An 18,601-nucleotide genomic window follows, 5' to 3' on the forward strand; every position below is an offset into this window, starting at 1 on the left:
GTCGTTGGCTGTGATGAGTTTTGTGGATGTGAAAGAAAGTTGTGGTGTGACGGGAAGTGAGAGGTGAGAGGTCAGCGCTGAGCGATCCGGTGCAGAACATAGAAGTGCGGAGTCCTCGGTGTGGGTGTGACGGGAAGTGAGAGGTGAGAGGTCAGCGCTGAGCGATCCGGTGCAGAACATAGAAGTGCGGAGTCCTCGGTGTGGGTGTGACGGGAAGTGAGAGGTGAGAGGTCAGCGCTGAGCGATCCGGTGCAGAACATAGAAGTGCGGAGTCCTCGGTGTGGGTGTGACGGGAAGTGAGAGGTGAGAGGTCAGCGCTGAGCGATCCGGTGCAGAACATAGAAGTGCGGAGTCCTCGGTGTGGGTGTGACGGGAAGTGAGAGGTGAGAGGTCAGCGATCCGGTGCAGAACATAGAAGTGCGGAGTCCTCGGTGTGGGTGTGACGGGAAGTGAGAGGTGAGAGGTCCGCGCTGAGCGATCCGGTGCAGAACATAGAAGTGCGGAGTCCTCGGTGTGGGTGTGACGGGAAGTGAGAGGTGAGAGGTCAGCGCTGAGCACATAGAAGTGCGGAGTCCTCGGTGTGGGTGTGACGGGAAGTGGAGAGGTGAGAGGGTCCGCGCTGAGCTGATCCGGTGCAGAACATAGAAGTGCGGAGTCCTCGGTGTGGGTGTGACGGGAAGTGAGAGGTGAGAGGTCAGCGCTGAGCGATCCGGTGCAGAACATAGAAGTGCGGAGTCCTCGGTGTGGGTGTGACGGGAAGTGAGAGGTGAGAGGTCAGCGCTGAGCGATCCGGTGCAGAACATAGAAGTGCGGAGTCCTCGGTGTGGATGTGACGGAAGTGAGAGGTGAGAGGTCAGCGCTGAGCGATCCGGTGCAGAACATAGAAGTGCGGAGTCCTCGGTGTGGGTGTGACGGGAAGTGAGAGGTGAGAGGTCCGCGATCCGGTGCAGAACATAGAAGTGCGGAGTCCTCGGTGTGGGTGTGACGGGAAGTGAGGGGTGAGAGGTCAGCGCTGAGCGATCCGGTGCAGAACATAGAAGTGCGGAGTCCTCGGTGTGGGTGTGACGGGAAGTGAGAGGTGAGAGGTCAGCGCTGAGCGATCCGGTGCAGAACGTAGAAGTGCGGAGTCCTCGGTGTGGGTGTGACGGGAAGTGAGAGGTGAGAGGTCCGCGCTGAGCGATCCGGTGCAGAACATAGAAGTGCGGAGTCCTCGGTGTGGGTGTGACGGGAAGTGAGAGGTGAGAGGTCCGCGCTGAGCGATCCGGTGCAGAACATAGAAGTGCGGAGTCCTCGGTGTGGGTGTGACGGGAAGTGAGAGGTGAGAGGTCCGCGCTGAGCGATCCGGTGCAGAACATAGAAGTGCGGAGTCCTCGGTGTGGGTGTGACGGGAAGTGAGAGGTGAGAGGTCAGCGCTGAGCGATCCGGTGCAGAACATAGAAGTGCGGAGTCCTCGGTGTGGGTGTGACGGGAAGTGAGAGGTGAGAGGTCAGCGCTGAGCGATCCGGTGCAGAACATAGAAGTGCGGAGTCCTCGGTGTGGGTGTGACGGGAAGTGAGAGGTGAGAGGTCAGCGCTGAGCGATCCGGTGCAGAACATAGAAGTGCGGAGTCCTCGGTGTGGATGTGACGGGAAGTGAGAGGTGAGAGGTCAGCGCTGAGCGATCCGGTGCAGAACATAGAAGTGCGGAGTCCTCGGTGTGGGTGTGACGGGAAGTGAGAGGTGAGAGGTCAGCGCTGAGCGATCCGGTGCAGAACATAGAAGTGCGGAGTCCTCGGTGTGGATGTGACGGGAAGTGAGAGGTGAGAGGTCAGCGCTGAGCGATCCGGTGCAGAACATAGAAGTGCGGAGTCCTCGGTGTGGGTGTGACGGGAAGTGAGAGGTGAGAGGTCCGCGCTGAGCGATCCGGTGCAGAACATAGAAGTGCGGAGTCCTCGGTGTGGGTGTGACGGGAAGTGAGAGGTGAGAGGTCCGCGCTGAGCGATCCGGTGCAGAACATAGAAGTGCGGAGTCCTCGGTGTGGGTGTGACGGGAAGTGAGAGGTGAGAGGTCAGCGCTGAGCGATCCGGTGCAGAACGTAGAAGTGCGGAGTCCTCGGTGTGGATGTGACGGGAAGTGAGAGGTGAGAGGTCAGCGCTGAGCGATCCGGTGCAGAACATAGAAGTGCGGAGTCCTCGGTGTGGGTGTGACGGGAAGTGAGAGGTGAGAGGTCAGCGCTGAGCGATCCGGTGCAGAACATAGAAGTGCGGAGTCCTCGGTGTGGGTGTGACGGGAAGTGAGAGGTGAGAGGTCCGCGCTGAGCGATCCGGTGCAGAACATAGAAGTGCGGAGTCCTCGGTGTGGGTGTGACGGGAAGTGAGAGGTGAGAGGTCCGCGCTGAGCGATCCGGTGCAGAACATAGAAGTGCGGAGTCCTCGGTGTGGGTGTGACGGGAAGTGAGAGGTGAGAGGTCCGCGCTGAGCGATCCGGTGCAGAACATAGAAGTGCGGAGTCCTCGGTGTGGGTGTGACGGGAAGTGAGAGGTGAGAGGTCCGCGCTGAGCGATCCGGTGCAGAACATAGAAGTGCGGAGTCCTCGGTGTGGGTGTGACTGGAAGTGAGAGGTGAGAGGTCAGCGCTGAGCGATCCGGTGCAGAACATAGAAGTGCGGAGTCCTCGGTGTGGGTGTGACGGGAAGTGAGAGGTGAGAGGTCCGCGCTGAGCGATCCGGTGCAGAACATAGAAGTGCGGAGTCCTCGGTGTGGGTGTGACGGGAAGTGAGAGGTGAGAGGTCCGCGCTGAGCGATCCGGTGCAGAACATAGAAGTGCGGAGTCCTCGGTGTGGGTGTGACGGGAAGTGAGAGGTGAGAGGTCAGCGCTGAGCGATCCGGTGCAGAACATAGAAGTGCGGAGTCCTCGGTGTGGGTGTGACGGGGAAGTGAGAGGTGAGAGGTCAGCGCTGAGCGATCCGGTGCAGAACATAGAAGTGCGGAGTCCTCGGTGTGGGTGTGACGGGAGGTGAGAGGTGAGAGGTCAGCGCTGAGCGATCCGGTGCAGAACATAGAAGTGCGGAGTCCTCGGTGTGGGTGTGACGGGAAGTGAGAGGTGAGAGGTCCGCGCTGAGCGATCCGGTGCAGAACATAGAAGTGCGGAGTCCTCGGTGTGGATGTGACGGGAAGTGAGAGGTGAGAGGTCAGCGCTGAGCGATCCGGTGCAGAACGTAGAAGTGCGGAGTCCTCGGTGTGGGTGTGACGGGAAGTGAGAGGTGAGAGGTCCGCGCTGAGCGATCCGGTGCAGAACATAGAAGTGCGGAGTCCTCGGTGTGGATGTGACGGGAAGTGAGAGGTGAGAGGTCAGCGCTGAGCGATCCGGTGCAGAACATAGAAGTGCGGAGTCCTCGGTGTGGATGTGACGGGAAGTGAGAGGTGAGAGGTCAGCGCTGAGCGATCCGGTGCAGAACATAGAAGTGCGGAGTCCTCGGTGTGGGTGTGACGGGAAGTGAGAGGTGAGAGGTCAGCGCTGAGCGATCCGGTGCAGAACATGGAAGTGCGGAGTCCTCGGTGTGGGTGTGACGGGAAGTGAGAGGTGAGAGGTCCGCGCTGAGCGATCCGGTGCAGAACATAGAAGTGCGGAGTCCTCGGTGTGGGTGTGACGGGAAGTGAGAGGTGAGAGGTCAGCGCTGAGCGATCCGGTGCAGAACATGGAAGTGCGGAGTCCTCGGTGTGGATGTGACGGGAAGTGAGAGGTGAGAGGTCAGCGCTGAGCGATCCGGTGCAGAACATGGAAGTGCGGAGTCCTCGGTGTGGGTGTGACGGGAAGTGAGAGGTGAGAGGTCCGCGCTGAGCGATCCGGTGCAGAACATAGAAGTGCGGAGTCCTCGGTGTGGGTGTGACTGGAAGTGAGAGGTGAGAGGTCAGCGCTGAGCGATCCGGTGCAGAACATAGAAGTGCGGAGTCCTCGGTGTGGGTGTGACGGGAAGTGAGAGGTGAGAGGTCCGCGCTGAGCGATCCGGTGCAGAACGTAGAAGTGCGGAGTCCTCGGTGTGGGTGTGACGGGAAGTGAGAGGTGAGAGGTCAGCGCTGAGCGATCCGGTGCAGAACATAGAAGTGCGGAGTCCTCGGTGTGGATGTGACGGGAAGTGAGAGGTGAGAGGTCAGCGCTGAGCGATCCGGTGCAGAACATAGAAGTGCGGAGTCCTCGGTGTGGGTGTGACGGGAAGTGAGAGGTGAGAGGTCCGCGCTGAGCGATCCGGTGCAGAACATAGAAGTGCGGAGTCCTCGGTGTGGGTGTGACGGGAAGTGAGAGGTGAGAGGTCAGCGCTGAGCGATCCGGTGCAGAACATAGAAGTGCGGAGTCCTCGGTGTGGGTGTGACGGGAAGTGAGAGGTGAGAGGTCCGCGCTGAGCGATCCGGTGCAGAACATAGAAGTGCGGAGTCCTCGGTGTGGGTGTGACGGGAAGTGAGAGGTGAGAGGTCAGCGCTGAGCGATCCGGTGCAGAACATAGAAGTGCGGAGTCCTCGGTGTGGGTGTGACGGGAAGTGAGAGGTGAGAGGTCAGCGCTGAGCGATCCGGTGCAGAACATAGAAGTGCGGAGTCCTCGGTGTGGGTGTGACGGGAAGTGAGAGGTGAGAGGTCCGCGCTGAGCGATCCGGTGCAGAACATAGAAGTGCGGAGTCCTCGGTGTGGGTGTGACGGGAAGTGAGAGGTGAGAGGTCCGCGCTGAGCGATCCGGTGCAGAACGTAGAAGTGCGGAGTCCTCGGTGTGGGTGTGACGGGAAGTGAGAGGTGAGAGGTCCGCGCTGAGCGATCCGGTGCAGAACATAGAAGTGCGGAGTCCTCGGTGTGGGTGTGACGGGAAGTGAGAGGTGAGAGGTCAGCGCTGAGCGATCCGGTGCAGAACATAGAAGTGCGGAGTCCTCGGTGTGGGTGTGACGGGAAGTGAGAGGTGAGAGGTCAGCGCTGAGCGATCCGGTGCAGAACATAGAAGTGCGGAGTCCTCGTTGTGTGGATGTGACGGGAAGTGAGAGGTGAGAGGTCAGCGCTGAGCGATCCGGTGCAGAACGTAGAAGTGCGGAGTCCTCGGTGTGGGTGTGACGGGAAGTGAGAGGTGAGAGGTCCGCGCTGAGCGATCCGGTGCAGAACATAGAAGTGCGGAGTCCTCGGTGTGGGTGTGACGGGAAGTGAGAGGTGAGAGGTCCGCGCTGAGCGATCCGGTGCAGAACATAGAAGTGCGGAGTCCTCGGTGTGGGTGTGACGGGAAGTGAGAGGTGAGAGGTCAGCGCTGAGCGATCCGGTGCATAACATAGAAGTGCGGAGTCCTCGGTGTGGGTGTGACGGGAAGTGAGAGGTGAGAGGTCCGCGCTGAGCGATCCGGTGCAGAACATGGAAGTGCGGAGTCCTCGGTGTGGGTGTGACGGGAAGTGAGAGGTGAGAGGTCCGCGATCCGGTGCAGAACATAGAAGTGCGGAGTCCTCGGTGTGGGTGTGACGGGAAGTGAGAGGTGAGAGGTCCGCGCTGAGCGATCCGGTGCAGAACATAGAAGTGCGGAGTCCTCGGTGTGGGTGTGACGGGAAGTGAGAGGTGAGAGGTCAGCGCTGAGCGATCCGGTGCAGAACATAGAAGTGCGGAGTCCTCGGTGTGGGTGTGACGGGAAGTGAGAGGTGAGAGGTCAGCGCTGAGCGATCCGGTGCAGAACATAGAAGTGCGGAGTCCTCGGTGTGGGTGTGACGGGAAGTGAGAGGTGAGAGGTCCGCGCTGAGCGATCCGGTGCAGAACATAGAAGTGCGGAGTCCTCGGTGTGGGTGTGACGGGAAGTGAGAGGTGAGAGGTCCGCGCTGAGCGATCCGGTGCAGAACGTAGAAGTGCGGAGTCCTCGGTGTGGGTGTGACGGGAAGTGAGAGGTGAGAGGTCCGCGCTGAGCGATCCGGTGCAGAACATAGAAGTGCGGAGTCCTCGGTGTGGGTGTGACGGGAAGTGAGAGGTGAGAGGTCAGCGCTGAGCGATCCGGTGCAGAACATAGAAGTGCGGAGTCCTCGGTGTGGGTGTGACGGGAAGTGAGAGGTGAGAGGTCAGCGCTGAGCGATCCGGTGCAGAACATAGAAGTGCGGAGTCCTCGGTGTGGGTGTGACGGGAAGTGAGAGGTGAGAGGTCAGCGCTGAGCGATCCGGTGCAGAACATAGAAGTGCGGAGTCCTCGGTGTGGGTGTGACGGGAAGTGAGAGGTGAGAGGTCCGCGCTGAGCGATCCGGTGCAGAACGTAGAAGTGCGGAGTCCTCGGTGTGGGTGTGACGGGAAGTGAGAGGTGAGAGGTCAGCGCTGAGCGATCCGGTGCAGAACATAGAAGTGCGGAGTCCTCGGTGTGGGTGTGACGGGAAGTGAGAGGTCAGCGCTGAGCGATCCGGTGCAGAACATAGAAGTGCGGAGTCCTCGGTGTGGGTGTGACGGGAAGTGAGAGGTGAGAGGTCCGCGCTGAGCGATCCGGTGCAGAACATAGAAGTGCGGAGTCCTCGGTGTGGGTGTGACGGGAAGTGAGAGGTGAGAGGTCCGCGCTGAGCGATCCGGTGCAGAACATGGAAGTGCGGAGTCCTCGGTGTGGGTGTGACGGGAAGTGAGAGGTGAGAGGTCCGCGATCCGGTGCAGAACATAGAAGTGCGGAGTCCTCGGTGTGGGTGTGACGGGAAGTGAGAGGTGAGAGGTCCGCGCTGAGCGATCCGGTGCAGAACGTAGAAGTGCGGAGTCCTCGGTGTGGATGTGACGGGAAGTGAGAGGTGAGAGGTCAGCGCTGAGCGATCCGGTGCAGAACGTAGAAGTGCGGAGTCCTCGGTGTGGATGTGACGGGAAGTGAGAGGTGAGAGGTCCGCGCTGAGCGATCCGGTGCAGAACATAGAAGTGCGGAGTCCTCGGTGTGGGTGTGACGGGAAGTGAGAGGTGAGAGGTCCGCGCTGAGCGATCCGGTGCAGAACATAGAAGTGCGGAGTCCTCGGTGTGGGTGTGACTGGAAGTGAGAGGTGAGAGGTCAGCGCTGAGCGATCCGGTGCAGAACATAGAAGTGCGGAGTCCTCGGTGTGGGTGTGACGGGAAGTGAGAGGTGAGAGGTCCGCGCTGAGCGATCCGGTGCAGAACATAGAAGTGCGGAGTCCTCGGTGTGGGTGTGACTGGAAGTGAGAGGTGAGAGGTCCGCGCTGAGCGATCCGGTGCAGAACATGGAAGTGCGGAGTCCTCGGTGTGGGTGTGACTGAAAGTGAGAGGTGAGAGGTCAGCGCTGAGCGATCCGGTGCAGAACATAGAAGTGCGGAGTCCTCGGTGTGGGTGTGACTGGAAGTGAGAGGTGAGAGGTCAGCGCTGAGCGATCCGGTGCAGAACGTAGAAGTGCGGAGTCCTCGGTGTGGGTGTGACGGGAAGTGAGAGGTGAGAGGTCAGCGCTGAGCGATCCGGTGCAGAACATAGAAGTGCGGAGTCCTCGGTGTGGGTGTGACGGGAAGTGAGAGGTGAGAGGTCCGCGCTGAGCGATCCGGTGCAGAACATAGAAGTGCGGAGTCCTCGGTGTGGGTGTGACGGGAAGTGAGAGGTGAGAGGTCAGCGCTGAGCGATCCGGTGCAGAACATAGAAGTGCGGAGTCCTCGGTGTGGGTGTGACGGGAAGTGAGAGGTGAGAGGTCCGCGCTGAGCGATCCGGTGCAGAACATAGAAGTGCGGAGTCCTCGGTGTGGGTGTGACGGGAAGTGAGAGGTGAGAGGTCAGCGCTGAGCGATCCGGTGCAGAACATAGAAGTGCGGAGTCCTCGGTGTGGATGTGACGGGAAGTGAGAGGTGAGAGGTCAGCGCTGAGCGATCCGGTGCAGAACATAGAAGTGCGGAGTCCTCGGTGTGGGTGTGACGGGAAGTGAGAGGTGAGAGGTCAGCGCTGAGCGATCCGGTGCAGAACGTAGAAGTGCGGAGTCCTCGGTGTGGGTGTGACGGGAAGTGAGAGGTGAGAGGTCCGCGATCCGGTGCAGAACATAGAAGTGCGGAGTCCTCGGTGTGGGTGTGACGGGAAGTGAGAGGTGAGAGGTCCGCGATCCGGTGCAGAACATAGAAGTGCGGAGTCCTCGGTGTGGGTGTGACGGGAAGTGAGAGGTGAGAGGTCAGCGCTGAGCGATCCGGTGCAGAACATGGAAGTGCGGAGTCCTCGGTGTGGGTGTGACGGGAAGTGAGAGGTGAGAGGTCCGCGCTGAGCGATCCGGTGCAGAACATAGAAGTGCGGAGTCCTCGGTGTGGGTGTGACGGGAAGTGAGAGGTGAGAGGTCAGCGCTGAGCGATCCGGTGCAGAACATAGAAGTGCGGAGTCCTCGGTGTGGGTGTGACGGGAAGTGAGAGGTGAGAGGTCAGCGCTGAGCGATCCGGTGCAGAACATAGAAGTGCGGAGTCCTCGGTGTGGGTGTGACGGGAAGTGAGAGGTGAGAGGTCAGCGCTGAGCGATCCGGTGCAGAACATAGAAGTGCGGAGTCCTCGGTGTGGGTGTGACGGGAAGTGAGAGGTGAGAGGTCCGCGCTGAGCGATCCGGTGCAGAACGTAGAAGTGCGGAGTCCTCGGTGTGGGTGTGACGGGAAGTGAGAGGTGAGAGGTCCGCGCTGAGCGATCCGGTGCAGAACATAGAAGTGCGGAGTCCTCGGTGTGGGTGTGACGGGAAGTGAGAGGTGAGAGGTCCGCGCTGAGCGATCCGGTGCAGAACGTAGAAGTGCGGAGTCCTCGGTGTGGGTGTGACGGGAAGTGAGAGGTGAGAGGTCCGCGCTGAGCGATCCGGTGCAGAACATAGAAGTGCGGAGTCCTCGGTGTGGGTGTGACGGGAAGTGAGAGGTGAGAGGTCCGCGCTGAGCGATCCGGTGCAGAACGTAGAAGTGCGGAGTCCTCGGTGTGGGTGTGACGGGAAGTGAGAGGTGAGAGGTCAGCGCTGAGCGATCCGGTGCAGAACGTAGAAGTGCGGAGTCCTCGGTGTGGGTGTGACGGGAAGTGAGAGGTGAGAGGTCCGCGCTGAGCGATCCGGTGCAGAACGTAGAAGTGCGGAGTCCTCGGTGTGGGTGGAAGACGCTCAACCCACCGATGACGGGAAGACGAGCCGCGGCGGGGCGGAGCCTTTTATTATATGTGTGGAGCTGTTCATGTTCTTATTAATGTGTGTATTCATCACCTACCCAATGCCCAGCTAGGGGTCACATGGTCAGCCCCACCCATGAGGGGTAATGACACCTACCTGGTTTGAAAAACCACCTGACTTTCCCCCCCCCTCCCTCCAAATTACACCCCCCTGGAGAGATCCATAGTTTACCCCAGACTCACACTCTTACAAGAGATTTCAAGGGGGGGATTTCTGACGTTTCCTGCTTGAAATTTACTCCTCCTACCCAAATGCCCCCAGGATCTGCACCTAGCCCCTCCCCCCCATTTCTGGTGATCCTGAGCGCTCATGCACTTGGGATCTGCTTCCACCCCAGTCCTCAGGATCTGCTCCTGACCCCCCCCCCCCCCTCCCCAGTTCCAATGATCCAGATCCCCTGTACCTTCAGGATCTGCTCCTGACCCCCCCCCCCCCTCCCCAGTTCCAATGATCCAGATCCCCTGTACCTTCAGGATCTGCTCCTGACCCCCCCCCCCCTCTCCAGTTCCAATGATCCAGATCCCCTGTACCTTCAGGATCTGCTCCTGACCCCCCCCCCCCCCAGTTCCAATGATCCAGATCCCCTGTACCTTCAGGATCTGCTCCTGACCCCCCCCCCCCCCCCCCCAGTTCCAGTGATCCAGATCCCCTGTACCTTCAGGATCTGCTCCTGACCCCCCCCCCTCCCCAGTTCCAATGATCCAGATCCCCTGTACCTTCAGGATCTGCTCCTGACCCCCCCCCCCCAGTTCCAATGATCCAGATCCCCTGTACCTTCAGGATCTGCTCCTGACCCCCCCCCCCCCCAGTTCCAGTGATCCAGATCCCCTGTTCCTTCAGGATCTGCTTCTGACCCCCCCCCCCCCCCAGTTCCAGTGATCCAGATCCCCTGTACCTTCAGGATCTGCTCCTGACCCCCCCCCCCCAGTTCCAGTGATCCAGATCCCCTGTTCCTTCAGGATCTGCTCCTGACCCCCCCCCCCCAGTTCCAGTGATCCAGATCCCCTGTACCATCAGGATCTGCTCCTGACCCCCCCCCCCCCCAGTTCCAGTGATCCAGATCCCCTGTACCTTCAGGATCTGCTCCTGACCCCCCCCCAGTTCCAGTGATCCAGATCCCCTGTACCTTCAGGATCTGCTCCTGACCCCCCCCCCCCCAGTTCCAATGATCCAGATCCCCTGTACCTTCAGGATCTGCTCCTGACCCCCCCCCCCCCAGTTCCAATGATCCAGATCCCCTGTACCTTCAGGATCTGCTCCTGACCCCCCCCCCCCCCAGTTCCAATGATCCAGATCCCCTGTACCTTCAGGATCTGCTCCTGACCCCCCCCCCCCCCCAGTTCCAGTGATCCAGATCCCCTGTTCCTTCAGGATCTGCTCCTGACCCCCCCCTCCCCAGTTCCAATGATCCAGATCCCCTGTACCTTCAGGATCTGCTCCTGACCCCCCCCCCCCCCCCCCCAGTTCCAGTAATCCAGATCCCCTGTACCTTCAGGATCTGCTCCTGACCCCCCCCCCCCCCAGTTCCAGTGATCCAGATCCCCTGTACCTTCAGGATCTGCTCCTGACCCCCCCCAGTTCCAGTGATCCAGATCCCCTGTTCCTTCAGGATATGCTCCTGACCCCCCCCCCCCAGTTCCAGTGATCCAGATCCCCTGTACCTTTAGGATCTGCTCCTGACCCCCCCCCAGTTCCAGTGATCCAGATCCCCTGTACCTTCAGGATCTGCTCCTGACCCCCCCCCCCCCCCCCAGTTCCAATGATCCAGATCCCCTGTACCATCAGGATCTGCTCCTGACCCCCCCCTCCCCAGTTCCAATGATCCAGATCCCCTGTACCTTCAGGATCTGCTCCTGACCCCCCCCCCAGTTCCAGTGATCCAGATCCCCTGTACCTTCAGGATCTGCTCCTGACCCCCCCCCCCCCAGTTCCAGTGATCCAGATCCCCTGTACCTTCAGGATCTGCTCCTGACCCCCCCCAGTTCCAGTGATCCAGATCCCCTGTTCCTTCAGGATATGCTCCTGACCCCCCCCCCCCCCAGTTCCAGTGATCCAGATCCCCTGTACCTTCAGGATCTGCTCCTGACCCCCCCCCCCCCAGTTCCAGTGATCCAGATCCCCTGTACCATCAGGATCTGCTCCTGACCCCCCCTCCCCAGTTCCAATGATCCAGATCCCCTGTACCTTCAGGATCTGCTCCTGACCTCCCCCCCCCCCCCAGTTCCAGTGATCCAGATCCCCTGTACCTTCAGGATCTGCTCCTGACCTCCCCCCAGTTCCAGTGATCCAGATCCCCTGTACCTTCAGGATCTGCTCCTGACCTCCCCCCAGTTCCAGTGATCCAGATCCCCTGTACCTTCAGGATCTGCTCCTGATCCCCCCCCCCAGTTACAGTGATCCAGATCCCCTGTACCTTCAGGATCTGCTCCTGACCCCCCCCCAGTTCCGTTGATCCAGATCCCCTGTACCTTCAGGATCTGCTCCTGATCCCCCCCCCCCCCAGTTACAGTGATCCAGATCCCCTGTACCTTCAGGATCTGCTCCTGACCTCCCCCCAGTTCCAGTGATCCAGATCCCCTGTACCTTCAGGATCTGCTCCTGACCCCCCCCCCAGTTCCAGTGATCCAGATCCCCTGTACCTTCAGGATCTGCTCCTGATCCCCCCCCCCCCCCCCAGTTACAGTGATCCAGATCCCCTGTACCTTCAGGATCTGCTCCTGACCTCCCCCCAGTTCCAGTGATCCAGATCCCCTGTACCTTCAGGATCTGCTCCTGATCTCCCCCCAGTTCCAGTGATCCAGATCCCCTGTACCTTCAGGATCTGCTCCTGACCTCCCCCCAGTTCCAGTGATCCAGATCCCCTGTACCTTCAGGATCTGCTCCTGATCCCCCCCCCCCCCCCAGTTACAGTGATCCAGATCCCCTGTACCTTCAGGATCTGCTCCTGACCTCCCCCCAGTTCCAGTGATCCAGATCCCCTGTACCTTCAGGATCTGCTCCTGATCCCCCCCCCCCCCCCAGTTACAGTGATCCAGATCCCCTGTACCTTCAGGATCTGCTCCTGATCCCCCCCCCCCCCAGTTCCAGTGATCCAGATCCCCTGTACCTTCAGGATCTGCTCCTGACCTCCCCCCAGTTCCAGTGATCCAGATCCCCTGTACCTTCAGGATCTGCTCCTGACCTCCCCCCAGTTCCAGTGATCCAGATCCCCTGTACCTTCAGGATCTGCTCCTGACCTCCCCCCAGTTCCAGTGATCCAGATCCCCTGTACCTTCAGGATCTGCTCCTGATCCCCCCCCCCCCCCCAGTTACAGTGATCCAGATCCCCTGTACCTTCAGGATCTGCTCCTGACCCCCCCCCCCAGTTCCGTTGATCCAGATCCCCTGTACCTTCAGGATCTGCTCCTGACCCCCCCCCCAGTTCCAGTGATCCAGATCCCCTGTACCTTCAGGATCTGCTCCTGACCCCCCCCCCCCAGTTCCAGTGATCCAGATCCCCTGTACCTTCAGGATCTGCTCCCTGATCCCCCCCCCCAGTTACAGTGATCCAGATCCCCTGTACCTTCAGGATCTGCTCCTGACCTCTCCTCAGTTATGGTGATCCAGAACCCACCTGATCCCACTAGACCGGGATCTGCTCCTAATCTCACCTTAGTTCTGGTAATCTGGAGCCCCGGTGGGGGGCCCCATGAGATCTGCTCCCCACCTGCCCTAGTTCTGCACTCCCCTTAGTTCTGGTGATCTGGAGTCACCCATACCCCCCCCCCCCCCCACGGTGTGGTCATGACATGGGAGTCACACAGGGGGGGGGGGCAGTCCTGAACTGGAGGTAACACAGACCAGTGCTGTCGGGTGAGGCCGGGGGGGGGGGGGGGGGGGAGTCCTGACCTGGAGGTCACACAGGTATTCCTCTCCCCCTGCGGGCCTTTGTGTAAGGCACAGGGTGTGATGAAAACTTACGGCATGCTGAAATGACAGAACAGTGGAGAGGACACTTTTAAGAGGGTGGACTGGAACCCCAGTCAGGTTTTTTCTGTTATCTGGGGACCCATTAGAGGGATTTCCCCTCACATCCTGTCCTGGTGACAACAGTCGTGGTTTGTATCAGCGGACTGTGTCTGGCAATCTCCTGGGGTCCATGTGACAATATGGCCCCCAGGATGAGATTGGAGGGCCCCGGTGTCATGTCCTGGCTGCGCGCGGTCCATCTGGGGTCCATGTGATGTGATGCGGCCCCCAGGATGAGATCGGAGGGCACACGGGGTCATGGCCTGGCTGCGCTAGGTCCTCCTGGGGTCTATGTGATGTGGCCCCCAGGATGAGATCTGAGGGCCCCCGGCGTCATGTCCTGGCTGCACTCGGTCCTCCTGGGGTCCGTGTGATGTGGCCCCCAGGATGAGATTGGAGGGCCCCGGTGTCATGTCCTGGCTGCGCGCGGTCCATCTGGGGTCCATGTGATGTGGCCCCCCAGGATGAGATCTGAGGGCCCCCGGCGTCATGTCCTGGCTGCACTCGGTCCTCCTGGGGTCCATGTGATATGATGTGGCCCCCAGGATGAGATCGGAGGGGCCCGGCGTCATGTCCTGGCTGCGCTCGGTCCTCTTGGGGTCCATGTGATGTGGCCCCCAGGATGAGATCGCAGGGGCCCCGGCGTCATGTCCTGGCTGCACTCGGTCCTCCTGGGGTCCATGTGATATGATGTGGCCCCCCAGGATGAGATCGGAGGGGCCCCCGGCGTCATGTCCTGGCTGCGCTCGGTCTCTCCTGGGCTCCATGTGATGTGGCCCCCAGGATGAGATCGGAGGGGCCCCCGGCATCATGTCCTGGCTGCGCTCGGTCCTCCTGGGGTCCATGTGATGTGGCCCCCAGGATGAGATCGGAGGGGCCCCCGGCGTCATGTCCTGGCTGCGCTCGGTCCTCCTGGGTTTGATGTGATGTGGCCCCCAGGATGAGATCGGAGGGGCCCCGGCGTCATGTCCTGGCTGCGCTCGGTCCTCCTGGGTTTGATGTGATGTGGCCCCCAGGATGAGATCGGAGGGGCCCCGGCGTCATGTCCTGGCTGCGCTCGGTCCTCCTGGGTTTGATGTGATGTGGCCCCCAGGATGAGATCGGAGGGGCCCCGGCGTCATGTCCTGGCTGCGCTCGGTCCTCCTGGGTTTGATGTGATGTGGCCCCCAGGATGAGATCGGAGGGGCCCCCGGCGTCATGTCCTGGCTGCGCTCGGTCCTCCTGGGGTCCATGTGATGTGGCCCCCAGGATGAGATCGGAGGGGCCCCGGTGTCATGTCCTGGCTGCGCTTGGTCCTCCTGGGTTTGATGTGATGTGGCCCCCCAGGATGAGATCGGAGGGGCCCCGGCGTCATGTCCTGGCTGCGCTCGGTCTCTCCTGGGGTCCATGTGATGTGGCCCCCAGGATGAGATCGGAGGGGCCCCGGCGTCATGTCCTGGCTGCGCTCGGTCCTCCTGGGTTTGATGTGATGTGGCCCCCAGGATGAGATTGGAGGGGCCCCGGCGTCATGTCCTGGCTGCGCTCGGTCTCTCCTCCCCACCTGGTGGGTGTCTCTGCTGCTCTCTTCCTTCCTGGGGAAGTCGGAGTCTCTTCCTCCTCTGCAGGTTGTGCCGTCTCTGCCGGAGTAGCCATGACCGTCACGGTGGACTTTGAGGAATGTCTGACCGACTCCCCCCGTACCAGGTAAGTCCATACTGGGGTCCCGGGACCCTCTACTCCCCTAGCCCAGGGCTGGATGGTGGGGTCCCTCCAACGGGCAAGTGTGCGCAGGAGTCACATGATGAGCCTCTTCTCAGCTGGGGCCCCTGGCTGCTGGTTGCCTGGAAACATCAGTGTGAGATTCTGGGGCCACACAGCATGGCGGGGAGATGTAAGGTGCAATATTCTGCACTGCGGTATGTAATGAGTGGGGAGGAGTTACAGCAATCCTCTGAAGTAATGCTCTGCATTAGTGTCAGGGTGCAATGTTCTGCAGTGACATCAGGCTGCAATATTCTGCAGTGCGTTTTCTGACATCAGGGTGCAATGTTCTGCAGTGAGTTCTGGGACATCAGGACGCAATGTTCTGCAGTGAGTTCTCGGTCAGGGTGTAATGTTCTGCACTGGGCTCAGATGTACAGATGCGATGTTCTGCGGTGGTATTCTTCTGGATGCCATCTTTTGCAGTGAGTTCAATGACCTCAGGACGCAATGTTCTGCAGCGAGTTCTCGGACAGGGTGCAATGTTCTGCAGCGAGTTCTCGGACAGGGTGCAATGTTCTGCAGCGAGTTCTCGGTCCGGGTGCAATGTTCTGCAGCGAGTTCTCGGTCCGGGTGCAATGTTCTGCAGCGAGTTCTCGGACAGGGTGCAATGTTCTGCAGCGAGTTCTCGGACAGGGTGCAATGTTCTGCAGCGAGTTCTTGGTCCGGGTGCAATGTTCTGCAGCGAGTTCTTGGTCCGGGTGCAATGTTCTGAAGTGAGTTCTCGGTCCGGGTGCAATGTTCTGAAGTGAGTTCTCGGTCCGGGTGCAATGTTCTGAAGCGAGTTCTCGGTCCGGGTGCAATGTTCTGAAGCGAGTTCTCGGTCCGGGTGCAATGTTCTGAAGTGAGTTCTCGGTCCGGGTGCAATGTTCTGCAGCGAGTTCTCGGTCCGGGTGCAATGTTCTGCAGTGAGCTCAGAGATGTCGGGACGCAATGTTCTGCAGCGGTATCTGGATGCCATCTTTTGCAGTGAGTTCAGTGACCTCGGGACGCAATGTTCTGCAGTGTCTCTCACCATACTTGGATGCGATGTCCTGCAGGGGGGGTCACACCTAGGATGGGGGGTGGTGGGGGGGTAGTGGGAGGTCCTCACTCCTCATCCTGTGAAGGTGAATGGAGCCCTGGCTGGGGGGGGGGGAGGGGAATGTAGACATGAAAGGATTATCAATACCTGATCAATACATTATCAATATATCCACCCCCCCCATCCATCCATCCCTCCACCCCCCCCATCCATCCATCCCTCCACCCCCCCATCCATCCATCCCTCCACCCCCCATCCATCCCTCCAGTCGCAGGCTGTGGGTGAGAATATGGGAAGTGTGTGGGAGGTGGAGGGTTAATGTTCCCTATCTAGGTGTACATCACCCCTCCCCCCCCCTCCTGTCATCACGTTGTGTCACTGCGGCAGGAAGTGAGATGGTGACAGGAAACCGCCAACATTGCTCAGTCTGTGTACAGCTCTGTGTACTGCACCGTCCTCCCCCCAGCTGACAGATCCATGGGGCCCCCGGGACACATCTCTGATTGGGTGTAATGAGGCCCTCGGGACACACCTCTGATTGGGTGTAATGAGATCCATGGGGCCCCCGGGACACATCTCTGATTGGGTGTAATGAGATCCATGGGGCCCCCGGGACACATCTCTGAATGGGTGTAATGGGGCCCTCGGGACACACCTCTGATTGGGTGTAATGGGACCCTCGAGATGCACCTCTGGGTGTAGTGGGATCCATGGGGCCCACGGGACACATCTCTGGGTGTAATGGGGCTCTCAGGACCCATCTCTGATTGGGTGTAATGGGATCCATGGGGCCCCCGGGACACATCTCTGATTGGGTGTAATGGGGCCCTTGAGACACCCCTCTGATTGGGTGTAATGGGGCTCCTGGGACACACTTTTGATTGGGTGTAAGGGGGCCCCCAGGACACATCTCTGAATGGGTGTAATGGGGCCCTCAGGACCCATCTCTGATTGGGTGTAATGGGATCCATGGGGCCCCCGGGACACATCTCTGAATGGGTGTAATGGGGCCCTCAGGACTCATCTCTGATTGGGTGTAATGGGATCCATGGGGCCCCTGGGACACATCTCTGAATGGGCGTAATGGGGCCCTTGGGACACACCTCTGATTGGGTGTAATGGGGCTCCTGGGACACACTTTTGATTGGGTGTAATGGGGCCCTCGAGATGCACCTCTGATTGGGTGTAATTGGGTCAATGGGGCCCCCGGGACCCATCTCTGATTGGGGGTAATGGGGCCACCGGGACACATCTCTGATTTAATGGGGCCCTCGGCCACACCTCAGGGTGTAATGGGGCCCCGGGACACATCTGTGATTGGGTGTAATGGGGCCCTCAGGACCCACCTCTGATTGGGTGTAATGAGATCCATGGTGCCTCTGGGACACACCTCTGGGTGTAATGGGGTCAATGGGGCCTCCAGGACACATCTCTGATTAGGTGTAATGGGGCCCTCGGGCCACACCTCTGGGTGTAATGGGATCCATGGGGCTCCTGGGACATGAATCCGTAATCTAATCAAAATCATTGGTAGAAGAACTACTTTCCCCAGCATCTACTATTACCCATAAGTATATAGATGGACACCGGTATAGAAATGATCCTCCGGATGAATGTTACCGGGGCCCTCGAGGACAATGTGGTGTCTGTCTTGGTGTCAGAGACCTGAAGACAAGATCATTGGTGACGAGAAGATCCTCTGTTGTCCAACCAGCCTGGAACGAAGCTTCTCACCAGTCAGCCTATCTCCTTTGCACTTTAGTCCCCCTTTTATAGTCTCTAATCTGTCATGTGACCGGACCCCTAAGCCTATGATCCCAACGTGGCCACCCGAAGCCTAACCTGGCTCTAGCCTACGCCGGTTACTGAGCTCTGACCAGGATAGAACCCCAGACCCCGAAGGGGTTACAAAGAATAACAGGAGCTGTATATATATAAACTCCATTACAATAATCAGACTTACCTACCAATATACAGGTAGGTGACCACTACACCCAGACAGGAGCGGAGGCCTTCATACTGTTTTACTGGTTGGATGTCCAATCTTCTGCTGAAGCAACTTTAGACCACAAGGTCCCCACCGTGGTGCTCTGAACCCGGGACTTTTACCCCCCCTGTCATTGGGCCTGTTGGTGCAGTTCTGTTGCCCCGCTCTTCGGTTCATCGCTGAGGGATGCCCCCCGTGGTGGAGGAGTAGGTGGTCTGTACAATGTAGGATAAGAGGAATTGTGACTTACCTTATGATTCCATCTCGGAGAACGGCCACCCTCCCCTCCAGTCTTTGCTTTCTCTGCATTGCTTACTACAGAACTGAGGATGCACGGAATGGGGGAGGTGTGCCCTCAAAAGCGCGTCCAATCGGCTGGAGGCATGCGCTCCTAACCCGTGCCCTGTACTGTCCTCAATGATATGGTACAGGTAAGTCCCAATCCCTCGTATTTCCTGGATGGGGGTTGTCAGGGATTCTATTGGGCCATGAAGATCGCCTCCTCTTCTTCAGAAAGTGATTGTAAAGAAATCAGAGCCTCCAGCTAGCTCCGGGACTTCCCGTAGTCTGCGGTGTGTCCGAGACCCTGACTGGTCCGGGTACTGCTGCCCGAGGGACTGGAGAAGAGGGAAGTCCTCGAACGTTCTCCCCTCTGGACACTCCCAGTGGTCCATCCATCGGGTTCATATCCACCACAGACCCGCAGAGAGGCTCCTTATACATTATCCTCAGCATATT

The 18,601-nt window shown here is 59.6% G+C and overlaps 1 pseudogene; it reads left to right on the plus strand.

Annotated features, from left to right (window-relative positions):
* Positions 1-14,669: 14,669 nt before the first annotated feature.
* The window catches only part of LOC143959388 (arf-GAP with coiled-coil, ANK repeat and PH domain-containing protein 1-like), a 119,756-nt pseudogene continuing 115,824 nt past the window's right edge, over positions 14,670-18,601 (plus strand).

The sequence above is a fragment of the Lithobates pipiens genome, unplaced genomic scaffold, assembly GCF_037356315.1.
Source record: "Lithobates pipiens isolate NorthernLeopardFrog02 unplaced genomic scaffold, aLitPip1_a1.2 Scaffold_73, whole genome shotgun sequence".
In the NCBI taxonomy this organism is placed as follows: domain Eukaryota; kingdom Metazoa; phylum Chordata; class Amphibia; order Anura; family Ranidae; genus Lithobates; species Lithobates pipiens.